The sequence below is a fragment of the Pteropus alecto genome, unplaced genomic scaffold (assembly GCF_000325575.1).
Source record: "Pteropus alecto unplaced genomic scaffold, ASM32557v1 scaffold205, whole genome shotgun sequence".
NCBI lineage: Eukaryota > Metazoa > Chordata > Mammalia > Chiroptera > Pteropodidae > Pteropus > Pteropus alecto.
This window is the reverse complement of record NW_006436672.1, coordinates 682,094-702,177: the sequence shown is the minus strand read 5'-3', so window position 1 is coordinate 702,177 and position 20,084 is coordinate 682,094. Positions and strand designations below refer to the sequence as shown.

Genomic DNA, 20,084 nt, shown 5'->3' with positions numbered 1-20,084 from the left:
AGGAAGGCCCCAGGTCGTTCCCTTGGCCTAGGGCTCTCAGCTGACTCCCCAGTTTTCCACAACTGGCGCATTGCCTCGCCCCACTCAGGTGTCCTGGGGTGGACGCATCCCCCGGGGGCCCACGCCCAAACCGCAGTGGACCGGAGAGCGGGACTGGAGGGGGACATTTGTGAGGCCAAGTGCGTGAGCTTTGCCACTTTCCTTGTGATTAAATAGAAACTTTGTGTACTACACTATGTACATCTCTAATGTTTCCAAGGAGAATTTGGAAAAAATTTGTGGCAGAAATAAATAAAAAGTCTGCATAAAGATCATAACAAAAATTTAATGTCAAACCAGGAAAAAGATTTATAAAGTATATATTGAAGAGTTACGATCTTTACAACATAAACAACTATTCCAAAACAAGAAGAAATAGATGCCCAATTTTTTTTAAATGGCAAAAAATATGAAGAGACGGTTCTTAAAAATGAAATGAAATTACTGATAAGCATTTTAAAAAATCAACCTCCCTAGTAATCAAAGATTTTCACATTAAAGCAACTTTCAGACACAATCGTTCACCTCTAAGAAGGCTGAGGAAAGCAAAGCGATGCCGTTTTTAGCAAGCCCTGGAAACAAGGACAGCCATATACTCCTGGGGGGACTGAAATTTAGTCAGTCTTCCTAAATGGCAGTTTTCGATAAATGTCGAACATCTTTTGAAAATGTGTTTAGGTTTTTGTCCCAGCAGCCTTACAGGGAAAGGAGCTGGGGGGTGCACAAAAACTTACTTATAAAGCACGTTCAGTGTGTTACTATTATAAGGTTGAAAGACAGGAAACCATCTAAATAGCCAAGAGTGAATGAACTAAAAATAAAGAGCCAAATGATAAAACAGCATATAACCATTAAACTTTAGGGAAAAATTTAAGGATATGGAAAGATGTCCACAGTAAATGAAGTGAAGAAAAGCACATTGCAAAACAGTGTGGTACTGTAACATTTTGTTTAAAAAAAATTTCAACTGGTATTTATATGGAAAAGCATCTGGAAATATAATGTATGCTAAGGTGTTAATGGAAGCTCTGAAGTTGTTTCTGAATAGGTGGAATTGTGCAGGGGTTTTTTTTTTTTCTGTTTATTTATATTATCTGATTTTCCGCAATGCTCATGTATTTTTTATAACGAAAAAGGTTATTTTAATAATAAAAACACACACAGAAACAAGACTAGGAATGATATTTGCAGCAAAGAAGAAACATATTGAAGACAGCAAAGGTAGAAAAAGCACATATAAACATATGAAATGGAAAATTTCAGCAAAGACTAATATATTGCTAGTTAATAAAGATACAGAAAAACGGTTAGCACTATTAAAATGAAAGAACTGTAGAATTAATAAATGAAAGGGAATATTTCCTCAATTTCCAATTAATTAAAGCATTCAAGTTTTTAAAAATTATACCCATTTTTCATTGAAAAGTGTTACGCATGTGCTTTATGGAAAGAGTTTAATCGACATGAAATTTCAAAGACACACCTCAAACTCCACCACCCAGAAATCGCAGTGTTAATATTTGGTGAATGTCATTCTGAATTTCCCTAAGCATAGAAGGATGAGTAGAAATAATTTTACAGCACTTTTAAAAATATAGATTACATAATATAAATGTTATATATTATATAATTATATAATTATATAAATATATAATATTAACGTATGTTGATGTTATAATATGAATGTCAGAAATATATAACTATGCATATATAACTATTCTGATCTTTGTTCGGTTTCCTCAGAGCCTACAATACTGCCCGGCATACAGGGGCTCAAAATAAATATTTGTTGAATAAATGAACTGAATGGTGTCATAATGTCGTTTTAAAACAAAAAGAATTTAATTTTATTTGAATTTTATGGAAGGTGAAAAAGCTGAAGGAATTTCTTAACTTCGAATAAATGTTTGTTGTTCACTGACTTCCCCAAAGAAACATTAGTTCTTACAGATTCGTACGCAGTTTTAAAACATGATGATTAGCTATTAAGCTTTTTTTTCAAATTTTTGTTTTAATTTTGATTTTTTTTATCTTAAAAGAAATTGGAAACGTGAACTCATGTCCTGCCACTTCCCGCTTTTTGTTAGAGTCCCAAGTTTTTCATTTCAATTCACCTTCTTAACTGGCTGGGCTCCTTCCCCGAAGAGCATGTGGCTGCCGGGGACCCTGAGCCCTTTCCTGCTCCAGGATCTGCCTGCTCCCCTTTTGCTTAAATGACAGCTCACGCAGGTTTGATATTTTTGGATTTTGCTTTTTTTCCTTCGGAACATTCTAGACATTGCCCCATTGTCTTCTCTTAATGAGTCTGGTTCACTTGACTTTTTCCCCTTGTGGGCTTCTTCTGCCTGAATGTCTGAGAAGTCTTTGTTTATCCTCCAAGTTCAATATCTTATCCAGGATACAGCTTAACGCCAATACGCACGTATCATTTTTTTTCCTGATGCCCTTTTGATCTAAAGGTTCGTACTTTATTTCCGATGATTTATCTCTGAGCTATTGTCCCCCGTTTCCTTTGTCGGGTCCCTTATTCAGAGATGTCAGTTATCGTTATACTGGGTCATCTTTATCCTCTCTTGCTATCATCAACTCTAACCTAATCTTTGCCTTTTCCCTGTGTATTTCCCAGAATCATTTCATCAATTCTTTTTTGTCAATAATTTGATCTTTCAGTGATGTCTTAATAATTTCTCTTGATGTATCATCTTCAATATTATTTTTTGAACTCAGTGTGTTTCTTTTGCTCTGAAATCTTTTAAAACCTTATTCTATAATATCACGTCATCTCACTTTGGAGGTCTTGTTTTACCAAACTCAGTCTTATTAAGTTCTTCTCTCATCCAAAACGTTCATAGGTAGTTCCTGGAGTATGTTTCCATCCAGCACAGGCCATTCATTCATTCATTCGTTCATTCATTTTTATGGCCCCTTTCTTTAGTCTGCTGCTGTTGCTTGCTGTCGTGTGTTTGTATGGTTGCCATACCAGGCCTTTATCTTATTCAAGTTTATTGAGTACAGCTCTGTACACATCTATTTACTCTACAGAGTGAGGGAATTTTCCTCGACACGCCCCCCTCTGCCTTTCCACATTATCTGGGGCTCACTGTCTTGCAGGCTACAGTGTGGCGGTGGATTTTACTCAGCTCTCCACTTGTCTACAGTCTGGGGACACAGAGATGGGGACAGGGAAGGTGATGGGGTGAGGAGCATGGCCAGCGGACTTCTCCTGGGAGCCTGGACTCTGCTCTCCCTTTTGGGGTGCCACCGAACGTCAGAAACCAAGGTCTGTTCCATCCAGCCAAGGCTGTATCGCACTTCTGTGGTTTTTGGCTCCCTCCACGATGGCAGGCCTTGGCAACTCCTCCTCTGCCCTAAGGTTTCAAGGTGACATTTAGGGCCTTCCAAGCTCAAGGGATCTTTTCGCATGGCTGCCTACTCTGTCCTTCTCTTCTAGAGATTCTGTTTCTCTCTAAAATGAAGAGTATTAGTAAAAACGCTAATTTTTTCATCAACCCCCCTTTCTCTTCTTGGGAAGATTGGTTTGCACTCGAGAGCAGCACTACATCAGAACTTTCTGGTTCTTTACAAGGTCACGACTCTTCTAGACACAAAAGTGATTCCTCATTTGGTTATTATTTGTATTTATTTGCAGCTGTCTTGCTTTTTAAATTTGTTTGTTTAGTAATTTACTTCATTAGGAATTAGGGAGGATGTGTATCCATCTATCTTCTCCAGCTGGAAATCACTCTCTACCGTCTTCAGCAGAATATAGAGAACATGGCTTTTCTGATGATTCGGGGTGTCACTGGGATCGCAATGGCTGCAGCTCCAGGTGTTGATGAAGTTGCTGTGGGAGGCAGAGAAGTGAGGATCCTATGACAGGACCCGATCTCGGATGCTGGCAGTTTCTTGCTCTGGCCTCAAACACCTGAAATTAGCTTGTAAAGCACACGCCCCTCTGACTAGTGGGCAAAAGTGGACTTCATAACACCAAATTCCATGGAGGTCAAGAGAAAGAAATGTCATTCCGAGGGGGTTTCTCATTGCCCCGACTCCTCATTTCACTACTGCTTTCAGGGTTGTCTGATGCGTCGCCACGATGGCAGTGATCAGTGCTGCTGTCATCGCTAAGTCAAACAACAAAAGCCCTACAGCGCTCGCCTGTCAGCCTGCCCATCTCCTCCCCGCCACGGCACCAACGGGCGTGTCCCACCATTTTTAGACTGTGATGGAGGCTCAGTTAGGGTTTCTCGGTCGTCGGCAACAGAGCACGATTCTGGCTAAATTAAGCAGAAAAGAATTCGTGGGGAATTATGGGGTACCCCACATTTTCAAAGAAAGAGTATTCAACTCTAGAAAAGAGGGGACCAAGGCATTTCTAGGAAACTGAGAGGGAAGACACAGAGGACAGTTCCTTCTCGGCACTGCTGTTAAAATAATTGAGCTCCAACCGTTTTCATCCTGATGTTCTAGTCAAGACTTAAATTCATGAAGGGAGAGGGTCTGCTTGGCCCGGCCCTTGACTGAGCAAGAGCAGAACACCTCAGGCAGATAGTTCTCCAAAGCGACACCAAGTTTCTGCTGACGAAAGAAGGGGGACTAGACACAGGACAGGCAGAGTCCTCAGCTGTTTCTACAAACGTCACACCGGAAGACGATGTGTCTGCTCCTGGCACAGCACCAAGTCACCATATCCTCTTAGGAAAACATTGGACTTTTAACGAAATGCGAGACACACACACAAACCCAATAAAAATTACACCTTCAGTATGACATTATGTGATGGGTCCATTTTTCTCAGAAAATCCTAAGCTATGATAACATTTTGTAGTCTGAATAACACACTCCGGAGTTTAGTTTACAGCAGGAAGGTGACTTGGAAGGGAGACTTAAGTTTCAAAACCACTAACCTTGCCTCTGTAAGGGTAAATGCAGAACCATAGTTTAGCATCGGAGTAGCTTGTCGATGCACAGATAAGCCAAAAATTCTGTAGAAGAAAGAACCAGTCAGGAAAATGTAATTGAGAAGCAAAATAGGTGATCGACGGGCCTTGCTATTCAAAGTGTGGTCCTCAGACGAGCAGCATCCCTATCACTTGAGGACTTAGTAAAAATGCAAACCCTCAGGTCCCCCCCAGACCTACGGAGTCAGAATCTGCATTCTAACAAGCCCCTCGGGTGATTTCTGTGCACATGAAAAATTGAGAAGCACAGATTCGGGGCATAAACTCTTAAGTCAAACGGCTTGTGTTAGCAAGTAGTCGATGTGAGCAGACTCTTGGAGCGGGAAGTTCACTAATGCATATAGACCGAAACGGTCGGGTTAGAAAATCACCATTTTGCTATCCTATATGACATAACAGACCTCGATGGCACTCGCTGGTGACTGACGGCTGCTAAGGCAGATGAAAGACTGACGTGGAGCTGTGTCATCAACTGACCAGGCTGACACCACCTGAACCCGTGGGACGATCTTCACATCATTAAAACTGAGTCACTAGATAGCCTGCATGACAGAGCGGGGGAGTGGCACCCGCGAAAGAGTCTTTCCAGAAAATTAAACCCGAATGAAATTCCACCTTTGGTTCTAAGTCCCGGTTTCAAGGAAATATAAGAGACAGAAAAACACGTTAAATGACAGCAGCAAGACAGCAGTAAAGAACAAAATCCAGAATATTTTATAAGTAAATGGAATGGGGAATTTAAGTGGGAAACTGTTACAGATCAGAACAGACTAAAGAACATCAACCGAATGCAGTGTTGGGGGGTTGCACCCTGATTCGAACATACCAGCTGCAAAAAGACAGTTTGGGGCCATTGGGGAAAACGGAACACAGACCAAGTATTAGATGATACACAGGAATCATTTTTGGGGTGTGAGAACAGTATATGGTCACATAAAAGAGGAAAAGTCCTTACGTGTTACATACACTTAATAAGGTATTTACGGGCAAAACGATATGATACTCAGGATTAAACCATTCCAGAAAACACCACCACACGTGCTGTGAAAGCTAAGAAAGAGATAAAACGAGACGGCAGAATGTTGATCGTTCTTCAGAGTGAGTGACGGACACGTGGAGGTTCATTAGGCTACTTTCTCTACTTCTGTATATGTTTGACACGTGCAAAGTAAAATGTTTAAAAAAGAAAACAAACCTACCCGGGCTCCTGTCTTGGCAACGACACTTCTAGGGAAAGTTACTGATCGAGGGAAAGTTACCGAACCTCTCTGGGCCTCCATGACCCCATCTGTAACTAAGAATAGTAACAGTACCTGTTTCATGGGCTCATTGGGGGGATTCAGGAAGCAAGACTTGTAAAGCACATTCAAAAATATCAGGCACATAGTAAACACTCAACAAACCTTCACCATCAGTTCAGTAGTGAGATACTAGCTCAGGTTCGACAGAGCCACAGGTTAAGACAACACATCTCTGAAAGCCCGCAGTCAACAAAATCTTTTAAAGACAAAGGTCTTACCTTACCCGAACATCGGCAAATATACAAACTGTCACCTTGCCCTGATTCTGCTTGAAAAGGGAGGGGGCTTGAATCTTCGTCCACAAGAGAATAAGCTTTGTATAAACACGTCGATTCTACGCAGTTGCAAATCTCTTCCGTCCCTTAGTCTATGCCCAGAAATCAGTTGCCTGAAGAATCCACAGAATGCTTCTAGAAGGTCGTCTTGTGCTAATGATTTTTCCTATTGAGCTTTCACAGATGCTACGTCTCAGTTTTTAGAGCTGAAATGTCCTTTCTGAAAAAGAGGCCACCGCCACACAACCCTGGACCCATGGCTCGAGCCACAGAATCGCCTGGAAGGCTTGGTAAACCGCAGACTGCTTACTGCTGACATGCCTGGGGCTTTAAATGACTGCATCCTTAAAGGAGCCTCAGCTTTGCACCTGTAAAACGGGCATAAAAACATCTCCCTTGGCTGCTCCTTCGCGGAGTAACTGAGTTAGCGCCCACAAAGCATTCACTCCAGGGGAGATTCTTGATGACAGCTACCTCCTTCCCAGAGGCGAGTCCTTCCACCCCGCAGCCTCTGCCCATCTGACCTCTTGCTCTCAGAAGAAACCCCTCCTTTCGTCCCACTGGCCTTCACTCCGGTGCCTCCTTCTCTATTTCCCACTAACCGAGGAGGCACCGGTGGGGCCAGCGTCACGTCCCGGCACCTCCGCTCGGCTGTCTCCGCGAATCCTCGCACACTGCCAACTGCCCGGGTGGCCGCTCGGCTCTCTGCCCTGAGTTCAAAGAACAGGAGCTTTTAAGGATGCTTCGAACCGGTTGCTTCCACCACTGACTGCTTGCTCCGTGCACACACTTTAAAGTCTCCAGGTGAGACCCTGTCTCATCTCATCCTACGAGGTGTGTCTCGTCTTGATTCCTTTTCCAGAAACAGTCTTGTTCCCCTCGAAGAAAAGGAGAAGAACAAAATATGATTTCTGGCTCTCCACCGCACTTCCTAGAGGATGCTGTTGCCCCATCAATTACTCGGGAGACACTAGGGCCCAAGACCTGGCGGCTGCCGAGGGCACGGGGCTGGGGGGACAGAGCAGAGCACCAGCATGACTTGGGCAGTAGGAAGCTGGCCGCTCAGTCCCCGCATTCTCTTGGGATTAGGGGGCGTATTCTCTTCTGTTTTTGGAATAGTCCAGATGCTTCGTGTACCCCATATAGTCTCAGCAACGTCCCCATCCTCCGAGAGACACTGGAGCACCAGCTGGGGACCAGATGGTGCAGGTTCTGGTCCAGGTGGCCCCAGGAGGGGAATTAGCCCCCGCCCTGTCCCCTGCAGCATGGTGCAACCCATGTGGCAGTAATGTGACACCCAAAGTCACACTAAAAGTTGACAGATGAATGAGCAGAGCCTAAGGCAAAGCAAGAAGACCCAAACTCTCACCCTCTGCCCGCCCCCCACCCCACCCCAGAGCTGTGCACTTGACCTGCACACCAATGGGCTGAGTGCCACCAGCAGCCTGGCTGTGCCCATGGGGCAAGAGAGGCGGCCTCAGGCTCAGACCAGCAGATTTAACAGATGACGAAGGCGCCTTCTGCTCCAGGTCACAGGCCATGAGCACGGCAAGGCCACGGCTCCTCTCGTCAGCCAGGCTGGTGGCAGCTGCCAGGACTCCCTCTCCTCATATCATCCAGGATCATGGCTTTTATACCAAAAGAATGGTGGAGAAGTCCTGTCAGGGATTTTCTAGAAGCTCCCGTGTAGGCTGAGCCAGCACACGCACAGCCCAGGCGAGGGCGAGGGCACAAAGCACCCAGGGCCTGGCTACCCGCAGGCAGCCCCGCCTCACCTGGCAGCTTGTCAGAAGTCCAGTTTCAGGCTCCGCCCAGATCTGACTTATCAGCCTCTACATCTTGATGTTGGCAGGTGATTTGCAAGCCTATTAAAGTTCAAGAAACACTAGCTTATGAAGCTTGTTGCATTTCAACCAAACCATCCGAGGTGCAGAAGCTGGCTCTTTCCCCAAAGTCACTGGGAACAGGAAGTGGGGAGGGGACTGCGCAGGAAGTGCTGGCTCTGCTTTGAAACCTCTTAAATACGGACTGCACCTGGGTGCACAGCCCAGCCCCTCTTTGCGTCTGGGCCTGACAAGGAGGCAGGGAACGCTGTGTCTCATGGCCAGGTAACCTCAGGTGGCAATCCTTAGTTCCACGCAAGACAGGCCCACGGTTCCCAGTTCAAAGCCACGCAAGGAAACCAGAAAATTCACCCTGCAGACAGACAAGCCGGCTACATTTTTGTACTGCTTTTTCCAAAGCTCTAAATTACAATGTTAATGATCGTAACTATTATCATAGTATTCATGACCGAAAACTTACTGCAGGGCAGGAAGGGCGGCCAGGCCACAGGCTCGGCTTCTTGGCTCATTTATTGTTCGTATAACCTTGAGCAGGACATTTAATGTCCTTAAGCCTCAGTTTCTCCCTCTATAGAATGGGGTCCTTTACAGGTGATTGTGAGGAGCAGATGCAACGGGGACCGGGAAAGCCGCCGGCACTATGTGTGACAGCAGATTTGCCGTAATGACTGTGGAAGAAAGTCCACGAGAGGTCGGTCCCCAGCACTGCAGGGGACCCCTAGAAGCCATTCAACCCATCCCCCAGCCTCCTGAAGTGAATGGCCTTGCCAGGCTATGGGACTGTGACACACCCACTTATTCAAAAAGTGTTTGGGGTGCCAGTTCTGGGCCGAGCACTCCTGGAGGTGCCGCAGAAATAGAACACAGCGGAGAAAACGCTCTCACCTCACGGAATGGCCCTTCTGAGCGCAGGGAAAAGCAAAGTGCAGGTGCCAACGGGGAGGTTCGTCATTCGCTGCCCTCTCCCACGCACACCGTCATCTGGCCGACGTGCAGGAGTGACCTCTATGTGCTAATTAAAGAAGACAGGCCCCCCTGTGGGCGACACAGGGTGATTATGTGAACGTGCATATAGTCTCATCCGAGCAAGAAGGCCACCCAATCCGCCTGCCCATCTCGCCAAAATGCCACTCTTTTGAGACCAGATTGATCCCTCGGACTGTCATTGAAAAATGCAGAGGCTCCAGGAAACTGGAGCTGTAGCCTTGGTGTGAACTAGTTTATCAGACAAATGGTCGACCCGAGAAAGCGGGAGTTGGTGGTAGGTGAGACGCAGGTGTACACCAGGAGCACAAAGAGCGGGAGCAGAGAACAGGCAGCCGGGGCCAGGTCATGTCCATCCCTGGCCATGGGCTCACGGAGGCAGAGCACCTGCTGGGTCCCTAGGAGAGCGGAGGTGCTCGGCCTGAGGAGGAAGTGGGCACACCCAGAGCTGTGGCACGTCTCCCCCCAGACCTGAAGCTGTAGAATCAAGGCAAGGAGGAGCCCTGATCAGGCCACCGTGACCTGAGAGACAGAGAACACATTAAGTCAGGGACTCCATTAGATGCCTCGGCCCAAATGAGATCAGATCGGCCAGATAACTAGTGTGGTAAACAGATCTTTGGCCCAAGCACCAAGCCGTCCATCCACCCCGCAGGGCCGTGAGGGCGCTGGGACTCAGGACAGGTAAGTTTTGATGAGGGGAGGGGAGCAGACGCGGGAAGCAGAATAGGCCGGGGCTGATCTGAAGACAAGGGGTGCGGGGTGCTAGAGTAGGGGTATCCAGAGAGGAGAACAGGAGGGCTCAGGACCCTGGGCCGGAAGGGAGGATGGGGAGCAGTGGGTGCCCGCTGTACAGGCCGGAAAGTTGCAGATGACAAGAGTGGAAGGGAAGCGGGAGAAAGCGAAGGGTGGGGGGAAGGAGGGAGGGAGACGTGAAGGAGGGAAGGAAGGGAAAGAAAGGGGGGCAGGACTGAAGTACAGAGAAGTGAGGGTGCCGCTCAGGGGCCCAGGAGCAGCCTGTGCCAGCCCAGTGCTGTCCGGCTTGGTCCTTGACCTCCTCGGCCTGCCCACGGCCCATCAATGCCTCTTTTGTGATTCAGGTACAAGCCCCAGCCCGTCCTCTGCTGCCATTGGGGAGCCGAGGCCTCGCATCGTCTGGTACCCCATGCGGCAGGGCCTGGGGCAAGGAGGCAGCCTCTCCCACTGGCACCAGAAGCTGCAAACAACCTACTTATCACTGCCCCTTTGTGTGGGAACAATAGGCCCCCACGACGAGGCACTCCCCCTACCCCCAGCCAGAGAGAGGAAGTCTCAGGACAATGACCTCCCTTCCCCCACTTCCTGGTCTGCATGGAAATGTGGGGATGGAAGGAAGCCTCAGTGACCCAGAGAGGCCCAGTTCTCACCTACGAGTTGTCATCCCCTCTGAAACCGCACCTGCCGGCCACCTCCTTACCCCACGGACTGTCCCGTTTCCCAGCCCTGCCCACTACCCCTCCCCCGCAGCTTCCTCCTCTCCACCCCCCGTACCTCGCCCCCCGTCCGGACTCTCCCATGACCTCCAACCATGCACCTGTGCTCCTCTTGCCTTCCCTCTCTCCAGGTTGTTCTGCTCCAGGCTTTTCTCCACCAGCCGCTAACACGGTCTCACTAACAGCGACACATGGACCAGCCAGCCTGGGCCACCATAACAAGTACCATGGCAGGGCGGGCTGGGGTGGAGCCTTAAACAACAGAAATTTATCCTCTCACAGCTCTGGAGGCTGGATGTCCAAGATCAAGGTGTGCGCAGGTGTGCTTTCTCCTGAGGCCTCTCTCCTTGGCTTGCAAGATGGCGCCTTTATCCTGTGTCCCCCACGTGAGCACATCCCGGGTGTCTCTTCCTGTTCCTTATAGGGACACCAATCCTATTGGCAACCCCGACCCGCCATGAGTTCTTATAACCTTAATTACCTTTTTAAAGGCTCTATCTGAAATACAGTCATATTAAGGGTTAGAGCTTCAACATAGGCACTTTGGGGAGACATAGTTCAGTCATAACAACATCTCCCTACATCACCGGCAGCTCCCGTCACCTCCCCAAGGCTTCTGAGCGTAGCCTGCAGAGTCCCCCACACCACTGCCCTATGGGACACCTCAGCCTTACCTCCTGTTCCACGTTCCTCAGAACTCATCACTGCTGGACACTACAGCATACGCTTATTTGTTGTCTGTCGTCTCCTGAAATGCAAGCTCCTTGGAAACAGAGAATCCCAGTCCTTGGAACAAGGCCTGAAACTTAGGAGGCATTCGATAAATGCCAGCGGAAGGAAGGAAGGGATCCCCCACTTCTTCTCCTACTGCACTTTGCCCTCCCCTCCCGCCTCTGAAACTCAGAGCTCCGCTCATGCTGTGCCCTGGGTCTAGGACACACTTCCAGCCCCTCCTTTGTTGGACAAGTGTAATTTCTCTCCAGCATTCAGTTCAAGGGATTCTCCTGCAGGTGCTTGCTCTGCGGCCTCAGTGTGAGCCCAGTCTCCTGGTACAGCCATCGGATTTGCCATACTGCATTGAAATCACCTGCTTACACATGACTGTTTCATCCAGCTGTGCGCCAGAGCCTCCTCACGGCAGGGCTGTGTCCTTCCCATCTCATTACTGCTGGCACCTGGCGCAGAGCCTGCTTTGCAAAGCAGAAGACTCTTTTGATGTGCACTGTAGTTAGCTATCATGCCGCATCTGCTCTAAAACCTCTGTCCCCTCAATCATTCGTTTCTCCATCAAATGATTATTGAGCACCTACTACATAGTGTCTTCACCCTGGTCCGTGAATTCGGGAAGTCCGGGAACTCACCTGGAAAAAAATTGACACCTTTAATCTTACCTCGAATTCAGCGTTTCCATCAGTGATGTCCACAGGCCCCGAACCACAGCGGTATTACCGGTACCTGTGACCTCCGTCACCAACAGAAATCTCTGGTATTTTCATATCGTATCATAATTGTTGCAGACATTGCAAAATAACATTTACCCTCATCAGTACCTTTAAATGTACTTAATACAGTAGTTATTATACCCATATAAAGTTTCATTATTTAATGTATTAAAAGGAGCAGAAACATCGTTAGACTGCCTTTTTAGTATTTTGACAACCATTTCCATTATATTTCGGTATATTTGGTTTCCTTTGTAATCTGATGTATTTTATTTTGCGCACTTTCCCGGAGGGCGAGGAGGCCCCGCATCCCTGGCCAGCCCGCCTCTAGGATCTGGGTCTCTGACCAAGAACAGGATAAGATGGTTCCCTGCCCCACAGAGCCGTGCTCCAGGGGGCGAGACAGAATAAACACTTGCACAAAGGAATACATGGTATAACCGCCCATCGGGACAACGACTGTGAAGCAAACATACAGGACAAAGGGTCGGAGAGGGGCCGTCCCAGTGACGTGGTCAGGAAAGGCTCACAGAGGGTGGGGTATCTGGACGGACCTGAATGTCACAACGTGAGCGGTGCAGAGAGCTGGGGGATGAGTGGTCTGGGCAGAGACAATGGGACATGCCAAGGCCCTGAGGTGGGCCCGAGGGGACATGGGGCTCTGTGGCTGGATGAGGATGGAGAAGGGTGGTTGGCTGGGCCAGTCCTGCAGGACTCTGCAAGCTGGGGGCGGAGCCACGGGGGCCGCTGGAGCCGTGACAGTGGAGAGCAGAGATGCTCCCAGTCTAATTTATGGCCGAAAGGATCGCTTCACTGCCACGGGGAGACGGAAACGGGGACCAGTGAAAAAGCTATCGTTCTCACCCAGCCGGACACAAGGGCGCCCAGGACCAGCACGGGAGTTAGAGAGGGAATGAAAAGTGGTCGGATTTGGAATATGTTTTGAACGTTGAAATGATAGGACTTTTGATGGGCTGCAGGGAGTGGACAGTGGGGAGGAGGGCTGAAAAAGCAGAGTCAAGGCAACTCCCTGGCTTGGGGCCTTAGTGACTGGGTAGATAGCGGTGCCAAGATGGAGCAGCCAGGGAGAGGAAGAAGTGGGGTGGGCCCCGGGTCCTCTGCTCCCAACCACACCCAGGGTAAAAGCCCAAATCCTGTCACCTGGCTTTAAATCCCGCACCACCTGGGTGCTCCATCCCCCTCCAGGTCCATCCCCATCCTGCTGTCCCTTAGGTCACATGGTTGGCACCAGCTAAGTCCGTCTGCTTACCGTACCCCTCGTAAGCGCTCACCGCCTCCCACTCCACTCTCATCCTGACCCCCCGCACCCCCAGTCTTCCAACTCCCACACCAGGGCCCAGATAAAACCCCATCTCTTCCACGCAGATTTCCTGGCTAGTCCTCATTCTTCTGAAACCCTGCGCTAATTTGGTCCTCTCGTTTGGTGTTTGGCACATCCCGCCCACGTTGCTGGTGACTTTCCTCCCATCCTCCCTCCAAGTGGTCAGTCCCTCAGGTCTCGGCCCACGATGCTCAGGAGTGTGCAGTGCACACAGAAGGCCGTCCGGGGTTAGTCTCGATGCAGCTCAGATGTTGATCCGCAATTAATCTGTGAGCGTCTTTGGATCTGCCAACAGCTGGGGCCCGCGTTTTGAAAATCTTTGCTTGGTCGTCTCCCAACTTGAACAGTTACTTAAAAACTACTAAGTGAGTTATTATGAAATGTGACGTTTTAAAGTATCTGTGAAGTTCTGAAATTCTTTTAAGGACAATCCAGAGCCATTTTAATCAGAAAGCTCATGACTGGGGCTCATTAGTCACACAGATGGATGCAAAAGCAATGTACAGCTTGGTTGGAAACGCTTAACTAGTTTTCAGGTCACGCTGGTAAGGCAAAATGGGGGTGTTTCCTCACACAGCCATGGCCCCCACGTCTGCGGTTTCCTGTTGGAGCAGGATGGACAGTTCTCCATGTTTCTGGAACTGCTGGTTCTGTTTCCTCTCTCCGCCACAGCACACAGTTCTGGCGATTGGTCCTGTGCAGCAGTATTTAATCACAATGCATCTCGGTGTCCCATAAATACTGCAATGTGCTTTGCTCTCTCGGCGTGGGTATTTCTAATTGCCTGCCAGATTGGAAACGTGTGGCTGGCTCTCAACAACCTCTGCTGTTTTTATGGCAAAATACAACCCGAAGAATTGGAACACCTTCAAGAGAACCTGTAAGTTCAAAACTACATTCTGAATCACCTGAAACGAATTTAATATTGTATGCCAAGTATAATTTAAAAAATAAAAACACAAAAATTAAAAAAAGAGAACTTTCGAAAAAAAAAAAAAACCGACATTCTGATTACATAAGAAAAATGCTCTTCAATCCTAAGTGTCCACCGAACTCCGAGCCTGCTTTGCACGCACGGATGCGGCACGGACATCAAGCGGCCTTCAAGGATTATGGGTGGGACGACATCACAGCCGCTCCGCAGTTATGGTAAACTGAGGCACGCTCTCACCTGGTGACCTGAAATACCTGGTGTTTGGGGCGGGGCAGTTGCAAAAAACACTGGCTTGCCCGCTTCTTCAATTTACTCAAACTCTAGTCCGGGAGATGAGAGATTTACCAGCCCCTGCTTCCGTGTGCCACGTGGAGGTACAGACAGCTGCCAGCCTCCAGTCCAGCGACAGACAACACAGACACGAGAAAAGACCTCAGGAACAGGATGGAAGCCATGTTTCTTGCTCACCACGGTGGCTCTGATTGGCCCCTCACACTCTCCGCTTCTGTCAAGTGACGTCAGCACCAACTTCCAGAGAAGACGGAACTGAACTGGAATCCCAGCTAGGGCGCTAAGCCACGTTTGCACTTGGACATGCGAATGACCTCTCTGACCCTCAGTTTCCTCATTCGTGAAACAGGGAGACTACTTTAAAGGCTGGTATGAGAAAAAAAGGAGAGGAACGAGTGGTTCTAAAGTTCGGAGAACCATGCCCGGCACACAGCAGTTACTCAATAAATGGGAGCTACTCATATTATGGAGCAAGACCCAACGGGTAATTAGAAGCTGGGGGTCGACGCTGCAGGGCCGCACTGAATGGGAGAAGGCGGGGTCCCCGTTCAGGCAGCCACAGGCACGTTTGCAACGATGCCCAGCCAGAGGCGTCACTTCAGTCTTTCTTGCCACTGACGCCAGGCACCCTTTCATGAGCCCTGTGCTCGCGGCTGTGCACTGACCCACCAAGCCCTGGGGCCTGTCTCGTGACCACCGAGGTGGAGGGAAGTGTGAACGCCGCAGAGAGAGGGAGAGGCACTGGTGATTGTGAAGGAGACCAAGGAAGATTTCACGGGCCAGATAGATTTCTGCAGCCTATTGATTTTGGAAGCCCGTTTGCAGGCTGGTCCAGGAGGCCCGTCCACAGCACGGCGCCTGGAAAAACGAAGCAGAACACTTGTTAATTCTTTCTGTGGCTCTGCGGCCACCAGGCCGTGCCAGCCCCCGCTCCATTGACTACGGGGCTCGTTCGCTCTACACCTCTGCTCCTCCAAGGCCTCGGGGGGACCTGGGTGGGCAGCCAAATTCTTGCCTGCGGTACAGAAACAGCGAGTGTGTGAACAGACCGGGGAGGCGGCCAAGGCCAGCGGTACACATTATAGCTTACGCTTAATTCCATTCTTTGTATCTGCATTTTTCTCTCTGCATAAAAATGTTTCCTATTAGAGTGCCCTAATTTTAGAAGAAAAAAATGTTTCTTAATATTAAGCCGTGGATAGGAGAGTGAGCCTGATGAATCTTATTGACATTCTAGCCCTCCAGAATATGTGTCCGTCACAGCTCCTGGCAGAGTAGTGATCCTCCTGGCCAGTCACGCTGTAGCCACCCAGAATCCAGACACGTCCCTACAATCTGGGTAAATGAAGTGGATTCAACTGAAAGGCGATTAGAGTCGAGAGACCCATCCCAGGTTTTACCTGTAGACATGATATCAGTTATAATGTCAACTAGCCATCTTTAAAAAGTCATCTATGTTTTAATTTAGTCAACTAGACCGACGTTTGAAGGTCAACTGCTTGATCTTGAGCAATGAAACCTCTCTATGTCTTGTTGTCACCATCTGGAACTGTCATCTACTTCATAGGATTTCTGTGAAGTTTATTTCATTAACTCTAAGGTACATCATTATTGAACCATTAGTGAACTAAGGGGGAGAAAAGAAAAACGTTATCAATTAGACCATGACACACAATGCTTTCTTACCACTTATCAATAGGGGTTGACAAACTATTGACCTGCCATTTATTTTTATATGGCCCAGGAGCTAATGATGGCTTTTATACCTATAAATAGTTTCCCAAAAGACAAAATAAAATAAAATTTTGTGGCACATTATATGAAAATTCAAATTTTCAATCCATAAATATTATAGGATATTTATGCATATATAGGAAGATATATACTGTCATTTATAGATGGCCTTTGGCTGCTTTGTGTTACAGCCACAGAGGTGACTCGTTTGAGACAAAGACCAGACCATCTGACCCACACAGCCTAAAATATTTACTATCTGGCCCTTTCCAGAAAAATGTTGCCAATTCCTGGTTTAGAATATTTAGTACTTATTAAGAGAACCTGTCTAAACTTATTTATACAGAGTTACTTTTTATATAAAAATGGGAAATAGAAGTGAATTAAATTGACCGAAATATTCCTAAACCCTCTTTCTCATTAGGAACCCTGTTCTTCTCAATGATCTCTATCCAAGAGTTGTCTTTACTGTTTTCTTATACGATACTGTCCTTTGGGAGACATAGCATTTCTTAAAATCCTCACTCTGGTAGTAAGTGGCTTTTTCTCAGAAGAATGCTCCTCCTTATCCCTGGGACTTCTGTCTACGCCGCTGACGCTGCAAGCGCTGACATTCACGCACAGGTCATAGCATCCACGGCCGGCTCTGCGGCCGACAGCCAGGATAAAGCCACGCTGATCTTTTCTTAATATTAGAACATGCATGTGTTGGGGGGCGCATGCTTGTTCGAATCTATGATATCCAAGGCTTGGCACACCGCCTGGACTGGTGGGATATTCAATACACGTGAGGTTCCCCCTCCATCTGCCCTCGTCCCACTCACCACCCCCACGTCCCTGTTCGCAAGGAAAAGCTGATGAGAGTCTTTGATTACGGGCAACAGGAATCAGATCCGATTGAATTAAGATATTATTTGGAAGGATGGAGGGGATAAAAGAAGTAAAGAAAAGGCTGAAGATTTGAATCTTGGAAAAGACGGGAACCAGATCAGCAAAGGATCTTGACTTCATGGTCTCACTTGAGTCCATTTTTTCAGACCCGACGAGGGTCACGGAGAGACAGAGCGGCCTTGAGGAGGGGACCCTGACTCCTGGGAAGGAGAGAAGAATGACATTTCCGGATGCGTTCTCTTTCAGGGTTCCTCGACCTCCTGCTGAGGGTGCTCACGAGAGCTCGCGAAACCACTTCTCACTCTCTTTGCCACAGGAAGGAGAAACCTCACTTAGTAAATTCAAATGATGATGACAGGTAGGCTGGCTGCCTTCCTCATATGTCTAGAGCAAGGTAGGAACCAACGTGGACGAAACGACTTGGGCACAGAAGCTGTAAACTATTAGTAAACAGGACTCTGTGCACCTGGCATTATGGGGCTCTACGCAGAGCCCTTGGGGAAGCAAAGAAACCCTCCTCTTGGAAGCTACTCATACCCCGGCAAGACGGCAGCTGTCCTTCTGGACTCGGCTCGGGGTCCCTCCTGTGTGAAGCCACCCCTGACCCCACCACGCTCCGAAGGCACTTTGTATTTCCCTCACTTTTCACATCGGACTGACCTGGTTCCTTCACCATATCAGTCAGGGTTCTCCAGAGAACCGATAAGATGTGTCTCGATATATAGAGATTTATTCTAAGGAGTTGGCTCACATAGTTATGGAGACAGGCTGTCTAAAATCTGCAGAGTGGGCCCTCAGGCAGGAGACCTAGGGAAAAACTGATGTTGCATTTCAAGTCTGAGGTTCAAGTCTGCTGGCAGAACTCTCTCTGCCCCGGGGAGGGCAGTCTTTTGCACTATTCAGGCCTTCAACTGATTGGGTGAGGCCCACACCACATCATGGAGGACAATCTGCTTTATCCCAAGTCCCCCAATTTAAATATAAATCTTATCAAAAAAAGAAAAAAGTTCTCATTGAAACATCCAAAATAATGTTTAACCACATATCTGGGCACTGTGGCCCAGCCAAGTTGACAAAAAATTCACCATCACTCTCATTGTGTGGTAGAGGCTTCTCTGCAGGCAGAGACTAGGAGAATTTCCACTTTGTTGCTCTGGTAATGATAGCTGGATACATGTGAGTTAAAAACGATGAATGATGAACAATAATAAATCAGTGGTTACCAGAGGGTGGGGGGAGGGCGGAGGGGGGAGGTAGACGGGGTAAAGGGGGTCAAATATGTGGTGACAGAAAGAAATCTAACTATGAGAGGTGAACACAGTGTAAACATACATGCCTTACTGTTAAAGTGTATAGCTGAAACTTACTGGATTTCATTCACCAATGTCACCACAAAATTAATTAATTATTTGATTAATTATTTAAAAAATGATGAATGAGAAGAAGCATGTGCTGGATGGCAGACCAGGGCTTCGGACATCTGCTTCCAGAGTAAAGAGCAGGGAGCAGCTCCTAGGGGAGAGATCTCTTTACATGGGGGCTGGCCCTGGACTGTGAAGGAGCATTGGGATTTCGGGAGGTAGGACACATCCATTCCCGCTGGAAGGAACGCATGCACTTGACAGCTGTTTATCGGGTGCCCACCCGTGTGCTGTGTACACAGGGCCTGTGGGGAGGCTCTCGGGCAGGGTGGTGGGAGACGTGGGCACAGGGTGGAGGCCAGTTTCTGGAAGGTCTTAGTGTAGGTTGGAAAAAGTCCCCCGTTTTTATAAACAGAATCCTGTCCAAAGCTTTAGAAGATCTGTTTGGTGATCCTGGGCCCTGTTTTTCACAAGCCAGGGGTGGCGGATTCACTGGGACGGCCTCCAGCGGCTGGTCTCATGGGCTCTCCAGATGGTTCTTAACTTTAGACTCGACTTTGGAGCCTAAATGAGGGGTGTGTGGGTGCCCACTCCCACGGGCTAAGGGTGGGCCCAGGAAGCCCTCCTTCCGGGGCAGAAGGCGCTGTGCTGGAGGCCCGGCGGGCAGCCAGCCTGCTTAGTGGGATGAAACATCCCAGAATTTCCACAGAGAGAGCCAAGTGTGGAAACGGTGCTCAAAGCCCCTTCCAACTGTTTGGGCAGCCAGGGAGCACAGTGCCAGGTGCAACATGGACGGAGTGACCCAGAGGCGCATCGGAATCAACACGCGGCCTGGGGGGCCTGGCTGCAGGTCAGTAGCAACACTGGCGGAAGCGATAGCAGGAAGGGTACGGTGGGGTCCGGGGGGAGAGAAAACCCTCATCCGCTGGGTTCATGCACTGTGCAGCTCGTACAGGCCGAGAGAAGGAGGCTCCAGCTCCCTTCCCCGAGAACACAGCATCTTTGTGCCGCTTCCAGGGTCACGCCGTCTGTCGGGGAGCACAGGCACCAACCTTCGCCTGCTGTCCTGGGGGAAACTTATTTTCCAGGGTAAAGTTGTTTCTATGATACGATTCAGTTGAGAAGTGACCGCTTTCAATTGTAGCAACATAAAAACTCTCCTCTTCCGAGGTCCTTACTGTGAGGGACGCGCTAGTTCAGGATTGCCTGTGTG

General features: G+C 48.3%; 1 long non-coding RNA gene across 2 annotated transcripts in view; it reads right to left on the bottom strand.

Annotated features, from left to right (window-relative positions):
* LOC112481161 overlaps positions 1-10,898 on the bottom strand; it is an 18,772-nt gene extending 7,874 nt beyond the window's left edge. Inside the window, exons 1-3 of one of the 2 annotated variants that reach the window (XR_003046814.1) lie at positions 9,306-10,898; positions 8,352-8,441; positions 4,947-7,454 (exon numbers count right to left, since the gene is read on the bottom strand). This is a non-coding gene — a long non-coding RNA (uncharacterized LOC112481161). Of the gene's footprint in view, positions 1-2,290; positions 7,455-8,351; positions 8,442-9,305 lie in introns of those variants that run through there. The other variant, XR_003046813.1, reaches the window with a different exon arrangement.
* Positions 10,899-20,084: the final 9,186 nt, after the last annotated feature.